Source organism: Lactuca virosa, chromosome 2 (assembly GCF_052849685.1).
Source record: "Lactuca virosa cultivar CGN04683 chromosome 2, Lactuca_virosa_CGN04683_v6, whole genome shotgun sequence".
NCBI lineage: Eukaryota > Viridiplantae > Streptophyta > Magnoliopsida > Asterales > Asteraceae > Lactuca > Lactuca virosa.
Window position 1 is genome coordinate 175,471,744 of NC_136427.1, and position 20,822 is coordinate 175,492,565.

At 26.7% G+C, this 20,822-nt stretch overlaps 2 long non-coding RNA genes across 3 annotated transcripts; both read right to left on the reverse strand.

The window, feature by feature from the left end:
• Positions 1 to 236: 236 nt before the first annotated feature.
• LOC145156634 (uncharacterized) lies at positions 237 to 822 on the reverse strand. The gene is made up of 3 exons (XR_013736832.1): positions 676 to 822; positions 492 to 591; positions 237 to 375 (listed from the first exon to the last, which is right to left on the reverse strand). It is a non-coding gene; the product is annotated as an uncharacterized LOC145156634 (long non-coding RNA).
• Positions 823 to 1,327: 505 nt separating this feature from the next.
• LOC145156635 (uncharacterized) lies at positions 1,328 to 2,828 on the reverse strand. 2 transcript variants are annotated; one of them, XR_013736834.1, is made up of 6 exons: positions 2,718 to 2,828; positions 2,616 to 2,649; positions 2,430 to 2,512; positions 2,030 to 2,111; positions 1,614 to 1,692; positions 1,328 to 1,509 (listed from the first exon to the last, which is right to left on the reverse strand). It is a non-coding gene; the product is annotated as an uncharacterized LOC145156635 (long non-coding RNA). The 2 variants fall into 2 exon arrangements; XR_013736833.1 differs by lacking the exons at positions 1,328 to 1,509; positions 1,614 to 1,692; positions 2,430 to 2,512; positions 2,616 to 2,649; positions 2,718 to 2,828 and adding exons at positions 1,736 to 1,785; positions 2,221 to 2,407.
• Positions 2,829 to 20,822: the final 17,994 nt, after the last annotated feature.

Below are 20,822 nucleotides of genomic sequence, written 5' to 3' on the forward strand. Positions count from 1 at the left end.
GTTTTCATGTCGATGATGGAATCCTCTTAAGGGATATGTATTTGTAACATACTATAATTTATAACTAGGTGAGGACCCCCGCGTTGCGGGGGTCGGATGCGACAATTTTTTCCGTTGTTTGTTCATTGTAAATGTCATTTGAGCAACTATTTGTTTATAGTTTGAATATTGTTATGGGGCAAGTCGATTTAAAAAACATACACTGTCCCATTTTCCTGTTATGGGCCCTTTTAAAGTTGTGTCTTTATATAAGTTCATAAGAATCATTTATATAAGTTCATAAGAATCATACAGCTTGCCTAATTGCACCTAGTCCAAATACGACCACTGTAGTTCCAGTTTTCACATTTGCAGCTTTCCAGGCAACAGCTACCCCTGAAAAAAAAAGTATTTTCATAAACTCAATTTCCCAAATGCATGATCTATTAATGTTCATTCAAAATCTATATATTAAACATAGTAAAAGGAACATAAAAATTAACAAAAGTTACCTGGTGATACTACAAATCAACGAAAAATGGCGGTGACAAATTCACCTAAAAAAAGCTTCATTCTTGACATGTAGATTCATGTAGGTATTCCAGCGAACAGCTGTTGTGCAACAATAAAAAATAAAAACAAAATTAGAAAATGTAATCTTAGACAACAAAAAAACAAACATGGTATAGAAGTTACCTTAAAGAATGGTGAAGTTGTGAAATCGGAGATTAAATCCGACGGCTGGTGTATCCATGGTTCTTCTTTCCTAAATGAGAATGCACTCGGGTCATTTCACTCGTAAAAATGGAAAAAAAAAATACATATAAACTGAAAGTATGTTGCCATTTGGGTCATTTTACTCGTAAAAACGGAAAATGCACCTAATAGCAATGTAGTTTGGTTTTTGGAAAAAAAAAATAAAAGAAATTACAAAAAAAACCGAAAAAATGTGTAAATTCAAAGCTCGTTGCTATTTATTGCATTTAGCACCTAAAGATGGAAAAACAAAAAATGACTATGTACTTTGTTTTTTGGTAAAGGAATAAAAACAAAATGCAAAGTATATCGCTATTTACTCAATTTACTACTTAAATATATTCAACATCAATCTCAGTTCAAAACCGTTGAAATCAAAAAAAGATTAACTTTAAAAACGATATGCAAGAGTTGTGTCATCCAAAATTGTTAAATTCAAATTTTTTTAAGTATAAAAACATTATGCAAGGGCATTTTCGTCCAAAACTGTTAAAATAAAAAAATTAATTTTAAAATTAGTATGCAGGGGCAGTTTGGTCTAAAACTGTTAAAAACAATTTTTTTATGTTTAAAAACAATATGCAGGGGCAGTTTCGTCCAAAAATCTTAAAATCAAAATTTTTATCTATGGAAACAGTACGCAGGGGCAGTTTGGTCCAAAAATGTTAGAATCAAAAATTTGTAACTATAAGAGAGAGAGAGAGAGAGAGAGAGAGAGAGAGAGACAGGAGAAGAGCACGGGAACATAATCGGTGAGAGGCAATCCAAACCAATCTGAAATCAAAGAAAAAAAATGGCATGAGTCAAACAAATTCATTGAAAAGAAGAAAAATTAAAATTTTGATCGAAGAAATATAGAAGTTGGTCAATTAAATTACCAGAAGTAAAGAGTTGCATTTTTTTACTCAATAGCATTACTCAGTCTACAAATTGCATTTCATGACTTATATTTGGTACCTGGTTCAATGGTTAAAGTAATTCAGCACCAAATGCACGCATGGGTAAAATCCTTAATGGGAAACGACTTATACATGTAACAGAACAAAATCCCTATTAACAGATAAAATTAAATCCGTAAATCAACATCCGTTGTCCGGATCATACCGTAGAATCCTAATTCAGTAGCAGATAGATATAGACAAAATTCTGAGTATCAGTTCATCAATCTATGGTGGATCTTAGTCAACAACATGGTAACACATCAAATATTGCAACCAAACAGGCATTATATTCAAAATAAATTCCATATATTGACAACTATTTTAATAGAGAAAAAAATAGTGAGAAAACAAACCTTCAGAATCACCACCAAAATCAGCATCTTCCTCTTCATCATTAGATCGTTCCATGGTTGGTACTGCATGTCAAATTTCAAACTCCAATTATGGAAAAAAAATATTATTATTGTTATTTGAATTCAAGTCAAATTTCAAGAAACTATCCGTTTTACTATTCAAAAATTCAATTTTTAATCCAAATTTTTACCAAAATAAATACCAACTATCTTTATTTTTCACCACTGTCAATCCTTTGATTATAGGATCCTTGAGTTTGTAAATCTAAAAATCAAACAACTAAGAGCAGAAAAACATTACATAAGTACAAAATGAAATAGCAACTACATTGTATTAACCTTGCCAACATCTTGTGAAACACCACGCCAAAAAAGAACCACAAAATAGACAAATACAAACCTGACAATTAAAGGCAATCAATGAAGAAAATCTTCAATGTGGCATTTTGTCAAACACGTTGTGTGCAGTAAGAAAATGGTAATCTTGCCATTAAAAAAAATCCAAGTATGGTTGTAAATCAGTCAAAATCCAGGAAAGAAAGAATAAAAATCAGATAATGAAAAACAGCTTCGCAAGAAAACTTACCTTTTCTCACTGTAGGAAACACCACCATCCTCCTCTGTTAAAATTAAAAATGTAAGAACTTGTTCAAAGGTGAAACAATGAAAATATGTAGAAGAAGTTTACCTGCAGTGGAGGCAGTGACTGGAGAATCGGAATGAGGACATGTGACGCTACCTCACAATTCTCGTTCCTAGGGTCTCGCCGATGGCGGTTAGGAGCTTACGTCTTGTGATTAGCTGGGTAAAGATGAGAGATGAAGCATGAGCGATGGCGGTGTTGACAATTTTAGAATACGAAACCAAATCGATTGCAGAAAAAGGGGAAGGAAAGGTCGATGGAGGTGAACCTGATAAAAGAGGCGGTGGGAACTGGCAGACCCCCTCCACCGGCGCCCGTCGCTGCTACGATGCCTCTTTATTTACCCCATCAACACCACAGCCAATGATAGGAGAAGGAATGTCCGAGCAGAACTGGGTCTGAGGCTTTTTATACTTCCAAGAATAGCTTGAAGACTCTCAAACTTCAATCTTCTTATAAGCACCTGGAGAAGAAAGTCAGGTGGCTTCTCCGGTGATAAATCTTGTCCACTTTAGATGAGAAACATCGCACATTTGACGAAATCAGTAGACAAAGATGAAAAGGGATATTGGATAAGGAGGCGGTGGAAAGATCCAGAAGGGATAAATCCAAACGATGATCAACACGTGTGTCCACAAAGTATACGAATATTGACATAAAATGACCCTAAATACGAACAAACAATACAAATATTGACATAAAATGACCCTAAACATGATTTGAACACACATACATAAACGGCGGACCATTTCCGCCAAAAAGTACATAACTTCACTATTCAATGAGTTGGTCATCTTTAATATATATATATATATATATATATATATATATATATATATATATATATATATATATATATAAGAATTTCATGATATTAAGATATTAAGTGTAACGGTTAAAGCTTATGAGATGTGTCGGCATTTCAAGGTTCTTAAAAAAAGGATAATGACTTGAAAGGATAATATACTTTTCGATTTGTATACATTTGGTCACTAAGTTTTTTTTGTCCACATTTTCCCCTTCAACTTGTTTAACTGTACATATTCAATCCGTATGACAGGCTATTCTAGGTAAACCGAAAAAAAATGACTTAATAGGGTAATATATTTCTCATTTTGTACACATTTAGTCCTTAATGTTTTTTTGCACATTTAGTCCTTAATATTTGTTTTGTTGTAAATTAAGTCTTTGTTGTTTTTGTACACATTCAGTACTTATGACCGATTTCTTTAGGTTTTTCTCACGACATTCTACGTGGGAAAATCATTAATGAGGTGTTCGGGGTTGTTGATGCTTGTGGTCACTGCAGCCTCAGTTGCTTGGTTGCTTAGGTCTTGTGTTTCGCTTAGATCTTGTGTTATGAACGTCGTGACTTCTTCATACGATCCCGGATTTTAACGATCTTTATATCCACACATTCGTATTTGTTGTGTTCTGAACGTTGTAACTACTTCATACGATCTCGGATTTTAACGATCTGTATATCTACCCGTTCGTATTTGAGTCTACTATAACATTCGTTTAGATTGCTCCCGTTAAAAAGTAATATATTTTTACTTACGATCTTTATATACATGTGTTTTTTATGAATATATATGTATGAATGTTTTTTTTATAAATTCGTAAGTAAAAATATATTACTTTTTAACGAGAGTAATCTAAGCTGTGTGGTTGTTTACGTATTGTGGTATGGCTTATGTCTTGTGTTCAGAACGTTGTAACTTCTTCATACAATCTCATATTTTAACGATCTTTATATCCACATGTTCATATTTAAGTCTACTACAACTTTCGTTTAGATTACTTTCGTTAAAAAGTAATATATTTTTACTTACTTTCTTTATATACATGTGTTCTTTATGAATGTGTGTATGAACGTTTTTTATAAAATCGTAAGTGAACATATATTACTTTTTAACAGGAGTAATCTAAACGAAAATTGTAGTAGACTCAAATATAAATACGTAGATATAAAGATTGTTAAAATCTTATATTGTATGAAAAAGTTATAACATTCTGAGCACAAGACCTAAGCACCAAGCAATCGAGGCCGCAGTAGTCATAAGCATGAACAACCCCGAACACCTCATTAATGATTGTTATATGTAGGATGTCATGAGAAAAACCTAAAGAAACCGTTCATAAGTATTGAATGTGTATAAAAACAACAAGGATTTATTTTACAACAAAAAAATATTAAGGACTAAATGTGCAAAAAAAATGAAGGACTAAATTTGTACAATGTGAGAAATATATTACCCTATTAAGTCATTTTTTCGGCTTACCTAGCCGGTCATTAGGATTGAATGTGTACAGTTAAATAGGTTAAAGGGGCAAATGTGGACGAAAAAAAACTCCGTGACTAAATGTGTACAAATCGAAAAATATATTACCCTTTTAAGTCATTATCCCTTAAAAAATGAATTAGGGACAAGTAGTGAGTAAAGGTAAAATATGAATTAAATATCATCTGGAAGTGAGAAATAAGTTTCGACAAACCATAATATACCTTGGAGTGTTTAAGATGTGAAAACGATAAGACAAATTGAAATTAATTGTGGAAAATGTAAAGTACATTGTTATTTTGCATAAATGGGCAAAAATGGAATTGAAATAAGTGATTTAGTTCATCATAATATTAATATAAATTTTGTAAGAATATTATAAACTTAATGTTTCTAAGATATAAGAATAAGTTGGTTATATGCAACAAATCAGAAAATAAAGTAAGACGAATAAGAAAAATGATAAATGGTCTAAGAAGGGTTTATTGGTGATACTACTATAGAAATTTCACTTTGGGATTTTGTAATACATGTTACAATAAAAAGTGTGAATATACAAGTGATTATATAAGAAATGGAGAAAAAGGAAAAGTATACTATTATGCAATAACGTGAGAAAATTTGATTCACTTAGGTATTAATCTTTTTCATGATTTACATGACCGGAAAAGATGAAAACTATATGTATACATGTCATAAGATGTACTTGGATGATAACAGTGCAACATTACATGTGATAGTACAAATATCTCACAAGAATCCAATGTAGATTGCTATTAAGTAATATAGTGAGACAAATGAGAAATGGAAGAAATATACATGGGAATGAAGTAAAATGTTTGAATATTGGATAGAAACATAATAATAAGGTTGCATAAAATATACAAAAGCTTGTAAAATACAATGATATAAGTTTTGTTTAACATATATCTACATTGCTTAAAATAGAATGGTACTTCAGATACTACTAGGACGTTATTATGAGAAAAAAAAAAACATATTAGTGTATAATTTGAGTTCTAAATATGTCCTAATTTATAAAAAAAAATCAATGATGAAATATGTCGTGTGGAGTCGAATACCATTGTAGTGTTCAATTTTATTAAATTGGAGGAGCATATTGTTAGAAGTTCAAAGTTGCAAAAAGTGTTGTAATTTGGTTCACGAATGCTACTAGAAGTTGTTTGAAATGTTGCTACACTCGACGAAATTAAAATAGTGTATGGGTTATGTTTTGTTCATCACCTTCTTCTCTACATCCAAGATTCACTTTTACATTTTTGTTTCCTTCAATTGTTTGTCTGCTTCACAATAGTTCTTTTTTGCTTCATAGGTGGCTATAGTTATTTAATTAAAAATATAAATTTTTTATTTAACGCAAAAAAAACACATTAAAGAATTGTTTTTATATTGGATCGTCTTTGACATAGTGTTTTAGATTGAAAGAATAAAAATTATTGGCAGGTATAATATTCAGTTGCCACAACTTTTAATGTCATTGTTATGTTCATCGTCTTTTCTCTACAACCATGAAGACTCGATGATTATTTATGATTGACCATTCCATTACATGTTAATCAAACGCATTATAGATTCATATTCATTCGGATTTGGATGACAAATCCTTTAAATTCTCATTGATACAAAGGATTCAAATTGAGTAATAAAGTAATAGGTAGTGTAGTTGAATAGTTTTATAAAAAAATATTAATTAAGTAAATAACTAATAAAAGTTGAAATTTTCATAATTCTACAAATTTCTATATAATATTATAATTAACTATTACATTGTCATTTAGTTATTTATATTTATATTGTTGGTATATTTGAAATATTCTATAATATATTTATATTGTCATAACTTTTCAAAATTCTACCTACTAAATTCTCCTATATATTTATATTATATTTATATTGACGGTATATATTTAAAAATGTCATATATGAATTATGTTTTAGAGATAAAACTTATTTTAATAAGCGATGTTTTCGACTTTTATATATATATATATATATATATATATATATATATATATATATATATATATATATATATATTAGACTATGTTTTCTTTTATTACATGACAAGTTGTAGTATACTATAATTCAAGTCATTTAAATAAGTATGTAGGGCTGTCAAAATTGTACCACCGAAAACCAACCAATATGTTACCAACCGAACCAAGAAAGTTGGTAGCCAATATATTTGGTAGCCAACATGTTTGGTTGGTAGTATCATACCAATTGAGCAATCTTAGTACGGTAATGGTACAAAAGTTTGAATATCATAGTAATACCGTACCAACCAATTCGTATTACTATATATATATATATATATATATATATATATATATATATATATATATATATATATATATATATATATATATATCAATTGTTAATTGTGTTTTGTGCTTACAATTTTAAGAACATTATATAAGTTATTTGGTCGCATTAGTTAATAGTTATTACCACGTTAAAGCACACAATTAAAACGTTAGCTTAGAGTTACTTCAATACAATTGTTTTGTAAATTAAAAAAACTACGTAACTAATTTATTTATTAAACGTCAAAATGATACGATGTCTTTACTTATTTTTAAATAGTACAATAGAATATTAAAAGAAGTTGGTATGTACCACTACCAATTAGTACCAACCAAAATTCTTGGTAGCCAAATATATTGGTACCAAGTATACTTGGTACGGTACCGGTAGCAAATTTTTTATATCAACTATAGTTGGTATGGTACACGGTTTAGGGAAAAATAATTCGGTACCGTACCAATTCCACACTTATAAGTATGGTTGAAGATAAATCATTTTCTTCTAAGATAAATAACACAAAAAACATTAACTTTACACCAAAATTCTAATTTGACATTGTGTTTTTTTTGTCTCAAATTTGACACTGTGTTTTCCAATTTTTTTTACAATTTTGACCACTTGACCGGTCAACCCGGTTACCCACTGACATGGCATGATGACGTGTCGGTTTTAAGGTCGTGGCATGCTGACATGACATGCTGACGTGTCAAAATTGATTTTTTTCCCACAAAAGACACTAAGTTTTCACTTTTTTCGATTTCGACACTATGTTTAACTTTTTTCTTTCAATTTTGACACTTTGTTTTTTTGTTCTGAACCGAACATCATTTTTTCAAATTTTCTTCAATGTTGACAATTTTCCATTTGAAACCGTATAAATATTTTTTTAATACATTTTAAACCGTATAAATATATTTTTTTCATTTAAAAACTATATTTTTATATAATATAAGGTTTTTTTACATTCAAACCATAATTTTATGTATAAATATGTATTAGTTATATAAAAACCGTATTTTATATTAAATACACAACTTTAAAATGAGTTTGAAGGTTTCGAGGCTTGTAGTCGATCAAGGTCCAAATGTCAAGTTTGCAACCCGTGAAATTTTTACATCTTATTCGAAGCTTACGGTTAGTTTGGTTCTCATGATATAACTAATGTATATTTATATATTATGCGTTAAATTTAAAAAAAATAATAACAATAAATAAAATAAAAATAAAAATAACTTGTTTTTAAATAAAAATGTGGTTTTTAAACGAAAAAAAAATATATTTATACGGTTTAAGATGTAGTAAAAAAATATATTTATACGGTTTCAAATGGAAAATGGTCAAAATTGAACAAAATTAGAAAAATGATGTTCGATTTGGAACAAAAAACAGAGTGTCAAAATTTAAAGAAAAAATTAAACTTAGTTTCAAAATCGAAAAAAAAGTGAAAACTTAGTGTTTTTTGTGGGAAAAAAATTCAATTTTGACACGTCAGCATTTTAATGTCATCATGCCACATTAGCTAAGTAACCGGGTTGACCGATCAAGTGGTCAGAATTATAAAAATTAGAAAATATAGTGTCAAATTTGAGACAAAAAAAACACAGTGTCAAATTAGCATTTTTGTGTAAACTTAGTGTCTTTTGTGCTATTTACCCTTTCTTCTACCATATTAACTTGATTTTTTTTCAATTTATTAATTACTACAAATTAATACTATACTTTTCAATTTCATATATATGTTTTTATTATTGATTATTGAGTAATGAGTAACTGAATAGGTTTTACAAAAAAAAAGCATGTTAATCAATTAAGTAGCTAATAAAAGTTAAAGCACTTATAACTCTTCAAAATACAAAATTATATACTTCATACTTATGGTGTTATCGTTTGATTACTAAGTACTAAGTAATTGAATAGGTTTTACAAATATATATATATATATTAATTCATTAAGTAGCTAATAAAAGTTAAAGCACTCGTAACTCTTCAAAATAACTATTTTTATAGTTCTAACTAGGCGAATACCTGCACGTTGCGCAGAATACAACAATATATTTAAATCTTTACAAATATATGTTTTTTAAATATATTAATGACAATATTGGTAGCTATTATATAATAAATCTTATAATAAGTTGGTATAAACATTGTTTTTTTATAATGTAGACATCTTTTAAAATTCTATAATCTCAATTGTCTCAGTGGCCTCTACCTGCAGGTTAGTCATGAATAAAATTAAAAGTAATATATGGTTTAATGATATTTATAGTTGTTGTTATGATTAATTAATTATAAAAAGTTTATTTGTTTAAGATTTTGTTTTATATCATTGTAATTATTTAAAACATCAAACATTGTTTTTGTTTTTAAAGGTAACAATATAATTTTTGTATATAATGTTACTTTTAACTATTGTTCTTGTAAGTTATTTAAAATAGCGTATTTGGAAACTCCAAATTATTTTAATTTTGTTTCAGAAATTTAACTTTTTTAAATTTTATTTGATGAATATTGTTAGTTTCTTTGTATGTAATTATTTAAAACAATAAACATTTTTTATTTTTTTAAAGATAACATTATAATTTTTTTTATATAATATTACTTTTAACTATTCTTATTGTAAGTTATTTTAAGCTATTTATTTGAAAATTCTCAATGATTATAAAAAATAATTTCATGGTCTTTTTTGTTAATTTAGGATTACAATTTATGTTTAACACTATAATTTATAACTTTTAATTATTTATAATTAGTCTCTCGGTTTTTTTCAAAAAGTTTAACTGAAATTTTGATTTAAGTTAAACGTTTAACATTATTTTGAAATTAATAATTTAACTATTTTGCATAAATCATAAATTATATAAAACTTGTGACTTTAAAATGACAATTGCTCACATACGACAAACATATTTAAACTAATAAGTTAACAATAATATGTTAAAAAGTTAAAGTCATAATTTTATAAATAGAAGTAAAATATGATATTTTAATATGGTAGTTTAGTTAGTTTATGATTAGAATTTAGTTTTACATTAATTTAACATTATTAAACAAATTATAATAATTATTAGAAAGAAATTGAAAAGTCATGGAGGTTTCAAATTCATGTGGTGCAAGTAAAAATGTCTCTATTATAAGTATACTAGGCGAATCCCTGTGCGTTGCGCGATAATAGAATTATATAGTTAAAATAATAACTTTTACCAAATTATTATTTTATATTTCTACTTTGAAACAAAATGTTAGTAGTAAAGCAAACATATAGTTAACATATTAGTTTTATTAAACATTATAATTTAACTTTTAAGTCATTGTGATATATACAATTATTTGATAATTTTATAAACCGTTTAAAATTGTGTAAATTATATATCAAATGAATGATAATATAACGGGTAACAAAACGTATGAACAAAAATAGGAACTGCAACTTTTAGTAACATAAAAATAGAAAAACATTTATTATAACATTTGTATTAAAAAATTATATATACAACGAATAATAAAAAATATGAAAAATAAACACTATAACTTTTAATAACATAAAAACACTAAAACATCTATTATAACATTTATATTAATTCTTCATATTTAAATCACAAATCTCTTCAAATACATTAATGTTTTTAATGAACAAAACTTTACAACCTTATAAAAGAAAGGAAAATAAAAAGTTATTAGTGATTACTAATTAATAATCATAAGTTAAAAACTCTTGAATTGTAACTAATAAATATACATAAATTAGAAAACTCTTGAGTTGTAGTGTGAGTTTCAAATGAATGCGGTACTTGGAAATGTATATTTATTATTATTATTATTATTATTATTATTATTATTATTATATTCGTCTAAATAATTGGTTTTGATGCATCATTTTAATACCTTCAATTATTAAACATAAAGATATTTAATTATAAATTTGTAACATACATAGGTGCATATACATGTTAAACAAATCACATATAATATATATATTTTCGTAAATGTCATATGTAATTCTTGTCGTAGTAATATGGATAAATTACTTTCATATGAAGAACATATCATGATAAGTCTATCATAATTACATATCAAATGTTCAAAATTATGTTATCTTTTAAATATTGTCTTTTAAATATGTTGTGTAGGATAACTCAACAAAAAAATAATAGAAAATCAACATAATCAAAATAGAAAAACTACAATCAAATGAATAAGAGCATTGGGTGGTTGAATATATAAATAAAGATGTTACATAAACATACATTTAAATCAAAAGAAAAAACTAACATTCGTCAACTTTGCTCAAACAAAAAAACCTATATCCATTTTATGAATCTTCTTTCTTCATTTAACATCATTCAACCATAGAAACTTGATGATCACTCTTCACTAACCTGCAATCAAAATGATTTTCTTGAAATAGAAGAATCAGAAATATATTCCAAGCAAAACATTGATGTTTGGAGAGTCACATTCAAGATTGAGTAATACACACAAATCACATATAAAGATTAAATGAGAAACTGAATATAAAGAAAGAATAGAAAAGCTTCATTTGTTTTGGTTGAAAGAAAAAATCATATTACAATTACCATCGATGCGACATAACCCATTTCTTCAAATCATCATATTTGGATCGTGAATGCTTCAACTATATAAAAACTTTTGAATCACAATATCTTCAATCCTTCTTACATGTAAGATTTTATATAACACAAAAGACACAAAAGATTGGCCTTTTTATAGTAAACTTTTCACTAAATGCTAATTAAACATAATATAAGTTATAAAACTTTTAAGTGTTAAATCATAATTAAGAAAACTTTTGAGTTACATTAGTTAAAAAGTTGGTTTCAAATGAATGTGGTTTGAGGAAGTTAAAAAATGGGGTTTCAAATGCATGAGATTCAAGAAAAAATGCTAGCTTTATAAGTATGTATGATGATTAGGCGAATCCCCGTGCGTTGCGCGAGAATACAATTATATAGTTAAAATATTGACTTTTACCAAATTATTATTTAATATTTCTACTTTGAAACAAAATGTTAGTAGTAAAGCAAACATATAGTTAACATATTAGTTTTATTAAACATTATAGTTTTAATTTTTAAGTCATTGTGATATATACAATTATTTGATAATTTTATAAACCGTTTTAAATTGTGTAAATTATATATTAAACGTATGATAATCTATATATAACGGGTAACAAAATGTATGAAAAAAAAATATGAACTACAACTTTTAGTAACATAAAAATAGAAAAACATCTATTATAACATTTGTATTAAGAAAGATATATATACAACGAATAATAAAAAATATGAAAAAATAAACACTACAACTTTTAATAAAATAAAAACAATAAAACATCTATTATAACATTTATATTAACTCTTCATATTTAAATCATGAATCTCTTCAAATACATTAATGATTTTAATGAGCAAAACTTTAAAACCTTATAAAAGAAAGAAAAATAAAAAGTTATTATTGATTACTAATTAATAATCATATGTTAAAAACTCTTGAGTTGTAACTAATAAATATACATAAATTAGAAAACTCTTGAGTTGTAGTGTGAGTTTCAAATGAATGCGGTACTTGGAAATGTATATTTATTATTATTATTATTATTATTATTATTATTATTATTATTATTATCTAAGTTTTTGGTTTTGATATATATCATTTTAATCCCTTCAATTATTAAACATAAAGATATTTAATATAAATTTATAACATACATAGGTGCATATATATGTTAAACAAATCACATATAATATATATTTTCGTAAATGTCATATTAATTCTTGTCGTAGTAATATAAATAAATTACTTTCATATGAAGAACATATCATGAGAAGTCAATCATAATTACATATCAAATGTTCAAAATTATGTTATCTTTTAAATATTGTCTTGTAAATATGTTGTGTAGGATAACCCAACAAAAAAATAATAGAAAATAAACATAATCAAAATAGAAAAACTAAAATCAAATAAATAAGAACATTGGGTGGTTGAATATATAAATAAAAATGTTACATAAATATACATTTAAATCAAAAGAAAAAACTAATATTCGTCTACTTTTCTCAAACAAAAAAAACCTATATCCATTTTCTGAATCTTCTTTCTTCATTTAATACCATTTAACCATAGAAACTTGATGACAATTCTTCACTAACCTGCAATCAAAATGATTTTCTTGAAAAAGAAGAATCAGAAAGATATTCCAAGCAAAACATTGATGTTTGGAGAGTCACATTCAAGATTGAGTGATACACACAAATCACATATAAAGATCAAATAAGAAACTGAATATAAAGAAAGAATAAAAAAGCTTCATTTGTTTTTGTTGAAAGAAAAAATCATATTACAATTACCATCGATGCGACATAACCCATTTCTTCAAATCATCATATTTGGATTGTGAATGCTTCAACTATATGAAAACTTTTGAATCGCAATATCTTCAACCAAATGACGACTTTTTGTAAGAAAAATGTACTAATATAACTACATATATAATAAGAGAATGCAAAAATTTATTGGAAATTTATAAATATTATAAATGTTATTAACTATATTATGACCCGCGTAAAACGCGGAGAACATATAAAAATATACATATAAAGGTATAAAAAAGTTGGCACTATAAAAAAAATAAAGTAAGAGAAACAGATTTAGTATTATTGGTAACATTGAAATGTCTGAAAAAAAAAACAATGAAACACTTGAATATCTATAATCATTGAAGGATCTCTTTGTAGACATAAATTTTTGTTTTATTAGTTGGACGACCTTCCTCGTCATATATGAGTACTTTCAATCCTTTTTCACTTGTGACACGAGAAACAAAAAACATATAACTGACAATGAGTGAAGACGAGCCTACGCAAGTATAATCCAACATTTGATAATTATTGTCATTGACTTTTGTTAATGGCCATAACAAAATAAACAACTATGGGGAATTGCCTCCGCTAAAAACGGAATGAGATTCTTTTATTAGACGGAGTTAACTTCATGCAAGGTATATAAGTAGTCTCGTTGAATAATCTAGCATATATGATTCATGCTTCAATGACGTGTCTTCCAATCCTAACAATATGTAACCTAGTACCATTGCATAGTCCTTTGGTTTGTTCGATATTACGAAGTAACATGACTGGAACACCTATTTCAAGTGTAAGTTTATGGTTGGAAATTCTAGACGCCTTAAAACCATTCAACACAACTAAAGAGTAGATTGATTCCTCAAAAAAAATCTGGTAACTCTATCTCACATAAAGAGTTTGAACTCATATATGTTTTCCCTTCATCTTTCATCAATCCTAAAATGTAGTCATTGGTAGCATCGAATTCTTCATTTGTAGGTACCAAAATAGCTTTATCTTGAAAATACGATGGATCATCAAGATGGTTTTCAAATGATGGATAAATGGTGGATATAATTGAATGAATATGGTCACCTGTAGAGCGAACAACAACGTCTTCTGGAAATTCAACTTCAACTTCACCATCATTAGGGCCACCAGTATTACCTTCACTAATTTTAAGAATCCACTCATCAAATGCTTTTGTCTCATCCAAATCATTAGTTAGACAACCAAACTAAAGCCTCATGTTTACGGTTAAACGTAAAACTTTACATTCACGCCATAATTCAACAGGGGAAGCTAAACAATTTACGATATACCTAAATAATCAAATGCATATCAACTCGATAACATTAATTAAAAATGTTCAAGGTTTAACGTTGGAAGTTTGATGTACAATTTAGGAATTGATTTTAGATTTATTACAGTTCAAAGTTCATTGTCTGTTTTGGATGATTACTCAAATTACTTTGCTAATCTCAGTGGGGGTCACTGATATGGTTGATGGTCTAATCTTGGTCGATGTGATGTTATCTTCTCAATCATGAAATCAATGTGGATAGTCCGCAGACCATGTGCTAAGTAACACTTAAGTGAAGCATTTTAACACATTTAGAACAACATAAATCCATTAACTTTCATGGGATAGTTGGGTAGGGTCAATCAACTATTACAGGTAGACCTTATTACAGTAACTTAAGAACATTAGGTTATGAATATGCAACATTGTTTTGTATATTGATCACATTCTTTCTGGTAAAAAAAATCCTTCAGATGTTTCCTGGTAATGATCATTAGAAAGTACAAAACATGTCAAATAACATTTTAGCTTTATTACATCTCGAAGTTATTTCATATGCTATTTTGAGAGCATCTAAATGGTGTGTAAGCTACTAAAATGAATAAAGATTTTGAATAAATTGGGTTAGTCAAAACTGGGTTTTTCTTTTCTTGTTCGGGTTGTCATATCAGGATTTTATCCTTTTCCGAAAAGATTTCTCCACATATGTTCATCAAGGTAGGCATTCAAGGAATCTACCTGCAGTTAAAGAATTCCAAAAAAGTTATTTTTTAAAAGTACGATACTATTAATGAATTGTTTTTGCAAAGTTCAACGCTATTAATGAAATTCGCTTCGAGAACACTGTCCTCCAAAAGAGCTTCAATGTTGGAAAACATGAAACGTTTCAATATCATCTAAAAATATTCCAAAATAATATTTTTTTTTAAAGTACAATGCCGCTAATAAACTTTTTTTTTTTTGCAAATTTCAATACTAAAAACAAATTTTCCCTAAAAAAATTGTCATATTAATGACCTACTAATTAACATTTAAATTTATATAGTACATAAATGGTTCACTTGTGAACAAAAATACATAAATGATCCATATTTGAAATGTTTTTTTTACATAAATGGTCTATATGCGAAAGAAAATGAAAATGTACTTTCCATTAACAAAATGTTTTCAAAAAAATCCTATTAATGAGCTCTAATGTACATAAAAATAAAACTTTTCTAGATTAGCCAAAAAGAATACGAAAAAGTCCTTTTTTAAAACTACGATGCTATTAATGAACTTTTTTGCAAAGTTTAATGCTATTAATGAATATTTTATTTTCCAGAAGACAATCCTTTAAATGATCTTCAATATACAAAAAATGTAACTTTCCATATCAACTAAAAATAATTCAAAAAAAAAAATCATTTTTTAAGAGTACGATGCTATATATGAACTTTTGTTTTTCAAAGTTCAATACTAAAAGCAATTTTTTCCAGAAAAGGTCCTAATATAAGGTTAAAAGAGCATATTGTAAAATACTTATCGATCTATATGAGCAAGAATTAAACATTTCCATCAATACCAAAAAAGGCATATAAATCATGCCTTATTCTGTAATTAATTCCAACGCCCCACAATGTGGAATCCTCTCAGTGGCAGCATTTCAGAACTGAAACCACATTGGATAATCAATATGAAGAGAAGCTGCAATAAAAAATAATCATTGTTACCATCTTATACAAATATTATAGATTATGGGGGTGTTAGATAGCGTAATAACTTGCCAACAAAAAATATACCAACACCTTGTAGACATCACATGTACAACATTTAATAAATATACAAAAAAAACATTATATAAAATAAACTATGGTTATGATATCTCTTCTAGGTTACATATGATTATTGAAATTAATGCCAACAAAAATCTTCAATATTTAAGTGGCTCTAAATAAAACTACCCTCCAGTTTTAAGGCCCTTGACTTCACCCCACTCCCAAGCAGAAACGGTCTCTCAAATACTTTAAAAAAACCTGAAAGATTAAAATATACACACAAAAAGATGAAAATGGTAAAATGAACTTTCAAATATAACAACAATATTTTATAGACAATACTATAAACAAGCTAGAAACATGCAAATAGAGATGAAAGAACATCATAATTAGATTAACATCATGCACTCATTTAGTCTTATCTTTCTTCTTCCCTTATAGGAGTTTATAAAACATTTTCTATTGTATGATGGATTTCTGAATTACTTTTTTGAGATATGTGAGGTTGCAAAGAATGGAACAACAAAGAAATGGAATGGATAGGTAATCGTAAAAGCAATATAATAGAATAAGTAATTCCATTCCATAAACATGTTTGTGAGGCATGGAATGGAACAATGAAAATTTCATACGATTTTTATGTTATATATTGCAATTTAAATTATAAAGATAATCCTTCACATATCTTTGTTTAGTTATTATTATGTAATTAAAAATGGTTTATATTGCAACTTTTATACTAATATCTTCTCTTATTGCTGAGAAAACCATGATACTCACAATGTTACCAACCCTATTTTCAAGAGTGTAGGGTGTGCCCATTTATCATTGAGAAAGTAAACTCAATAAGAAGATCCAAACTAGTTAAACGAAAGAATAAGGTTGTGCAAGGTTCTTACTATGCTTCTCGGCATGCCCAGACAACACAAGTTAACCAAAAAAAAACCTGCTAATTAACCAAAATTAATCAATCCCAAACATTTTCCAATAAGATTTATCGATGTAATCTATTTACATGGTATACTAAAACTTTGTCTTTTCTTTGCTATTGAGTCTAAAAGATGTTTTTATAATATTAAAAAGGATAAGTGAATAGATCACTGTATTTTTAAAGATGTTTTTTACAATAAATCAAAACACATATCACTACTGGGTTTTGCTGAGTTGTAGAATATGTGGATCACTCAATGGTATAAGGGTTTAAATTTCATCTCCAAATCCAGGAAGGAATCGAATGGGTAAAGCATTATAGATATTGAATCGAGTATATCTTTCATTCACGACCTGGTAAGCCACAAAAAAATCATTGACTAAATAAATATACAAAAATGTAAAAATAAAAAAGAAAATCGACATATACAAATTCACTACCTAGTGGACATATCTTCCAAATTGAAACAATGGATGAGAGGTAGCGATGTTGCTGTGTCCATCATTTTGCTCTCCAGATATCTATAACTTAAAAAATCAAAATCAACAATACATATCATAAGAACAAAAATCGAAGCAAATTCAGAAAATGTAACCATTATGAATTTAAACTTAAATCGAAAGGTTTTATAGATTGGAACTTCATAGTTGAAACAGAATAAAAGAAACATAATCTAAAACGTACCCAAAATCGATCTAAACTACGACCAAATTAAATTAGAATCCAAAGAAATTTATCTCTATATCATTCCTCCTTCTTTATTGATGATCGGACACAAGACTAATCTACACATATCGAAGCCGACATATATTCTATTTCTTCTTTCCCCATTTTCTTCCCCTCTACAAAACTTAGGTTAGATAAATTATGTAAAGAAAAAAGGGAGAGAGGGTAGGGGTATTGGTAATGAGGGATGGGGCGGGGCATTTTTTCATTTTATTTTTGGTGAGATTTAATTGTCATTAATAGAATTCCTAATTTAAATCATTTTATTTTTGGTTAGATTTAATTGTTATTAATAGAATTCCTAACTTAATTCATTTTATTTTTGGTTAGATTTAATTGTTATTAATAGACTTCCTAATTTAAAACGTAATATATGTTTTATAAAATTTGTGGACAAAAATAAAAGAGTTGACAAAGATGATGTCAGCAAATAATCCAAGGGTGGAAAATATAGGATTGAAATGCAATCAGTGGCCCTGATTTCTTCAAGTTAGAATTAAAGGTTCTCTTTTAATAATATTTAGAGATTAAGGAATATAAAAAGTTATGTACGTTTCAAATCAATATGGTTTGAGAAAACAAAATATCTCTAAACATATGATTTTGAATGGTTTGGTTTGAGAAAACAAAATATCTCTAAACATATGATTTTGAATTGTCTCACTTATACTACTGGAAAAAAAATATAACACGATCAAACTATAAGTAAAAAATGATACATTCATCCACAACCTTGACTTGTAGAGCTCTTTTAGGGACTCCATAACTGCAAATACGTTCTAAAAGAATTGTGTCTATTGAAATTTTTTTCTTTTCATTTTCTTATGACATCCTTCTTACATGTAAGAGTTTATATAACATGTTTGGTGTTTAATGCTAAATCAGTTACTTAGAAGACATTTGAAAAGTCATTTGAGAATATGAAAAGACAAAGGAGTTTCAAATCAATGTGGTGCTTAGAAATATAGTCATTTGAAAATATGAAAAGACAAAGGAGTTTCAAATCAATGTGGTGCTTACAAAAATGCTTCTATTATAAGATATATAGACTAGGCGAATACCCGCGCGTTGCTCAGAATACAACAATATATTTGAAATCTTTACAAATATATATGTTTTTAAAATATATCAATGATGTTGTTGTTACCTCTTATATAATAAATCTTATAATAAGTTGGTATAAACATTGTTTGTTTTGAATTATATGATAATGTAGACATCTTTTAAATTTTTATAATCCCAATTGACAATTGTCTCAATGACCTCTACATACGGGTTACTCATGAATAACATTAAATATAATATATGGTTTAATGATATTTATGGTTGTTGTTATGATTAATTAATTTTAAAAGGTTTATTTGCTTAAGATTTTAATTTCTATCATTGTAATTATTTACAACATCAAACATTGTTTTTGTTTTTAAATGTAACAATATAAATTTTGTATATAATGTTATTTTTAACTATTGTTGTTGTAAGTTATTTAAAATAACGTATTTAGAAACTTTTAATTATTTTAATTTGGTTTCATAAATTTAAATTTTAAAATTTATTTGATGAATATTGTTAGTTTCTTTGATTGTAATTATTTAAAACAACAAACATTGTTTTTTGTTTTTAAAGATAACATTATAATTTTTTATATAATATTACTTTTAACTATTCTTATTGTAAGTTATTTTTAAGCTATTTATTTGAAAATTCTTAATGCTTATAAAAAATAGTTTTATGGTTTTTTTGTTAATTACAATTTTAGTTTAACACTATCATTTATAAATTTTAACTATTTATAAAATAGTCTCTCGATTTTTTTCAAGTTTAATTGAAATTTTAATTTAAGTTAACCGTTTAACATTATATTGAAATTAATAATTTAACTATTTTGCATAAAATCATAAATTATACAAAAATTATGACTTTAAAATGACAATTGCTCACTTACGACAACATATCTAAGCTAATAATTTAACTATAATATGTAAAAAAAGTTAAAGTCATAATTTTATAAATAAAAGTAAAATATGATATTTTAATATTATAGTTTAGTTAACTTATGATTATAATTTACTTTTTGTATTAATTTAACATTATTAACCAATTTATAATAACTATTATAAAGAAATTGAAAAGTCATGGAGGTTTCAAATGCATGTGATGCAAGTAAAAATACTTCTTTTGAAAGTATACTAGTCGAATATCTGTGCGTTGCGCAGAATACAAATATATTAAATTATAAATAAATATATGTTCTTAAAAGTAAATATCCCTTTGTCATTAACTTTGAAATAATAACATAATGTTCATACATTGTAATAAAATATATGATAAGAGATTTTATTATTGATATTATTATTTTGATTAATTAAAAATTATTTTTTTTATTTACTCAACCATTTTTTTAGTTGTTTTTAGTTGTTAAATTTGTTTTCTCTAACAAAAATTATTTAGT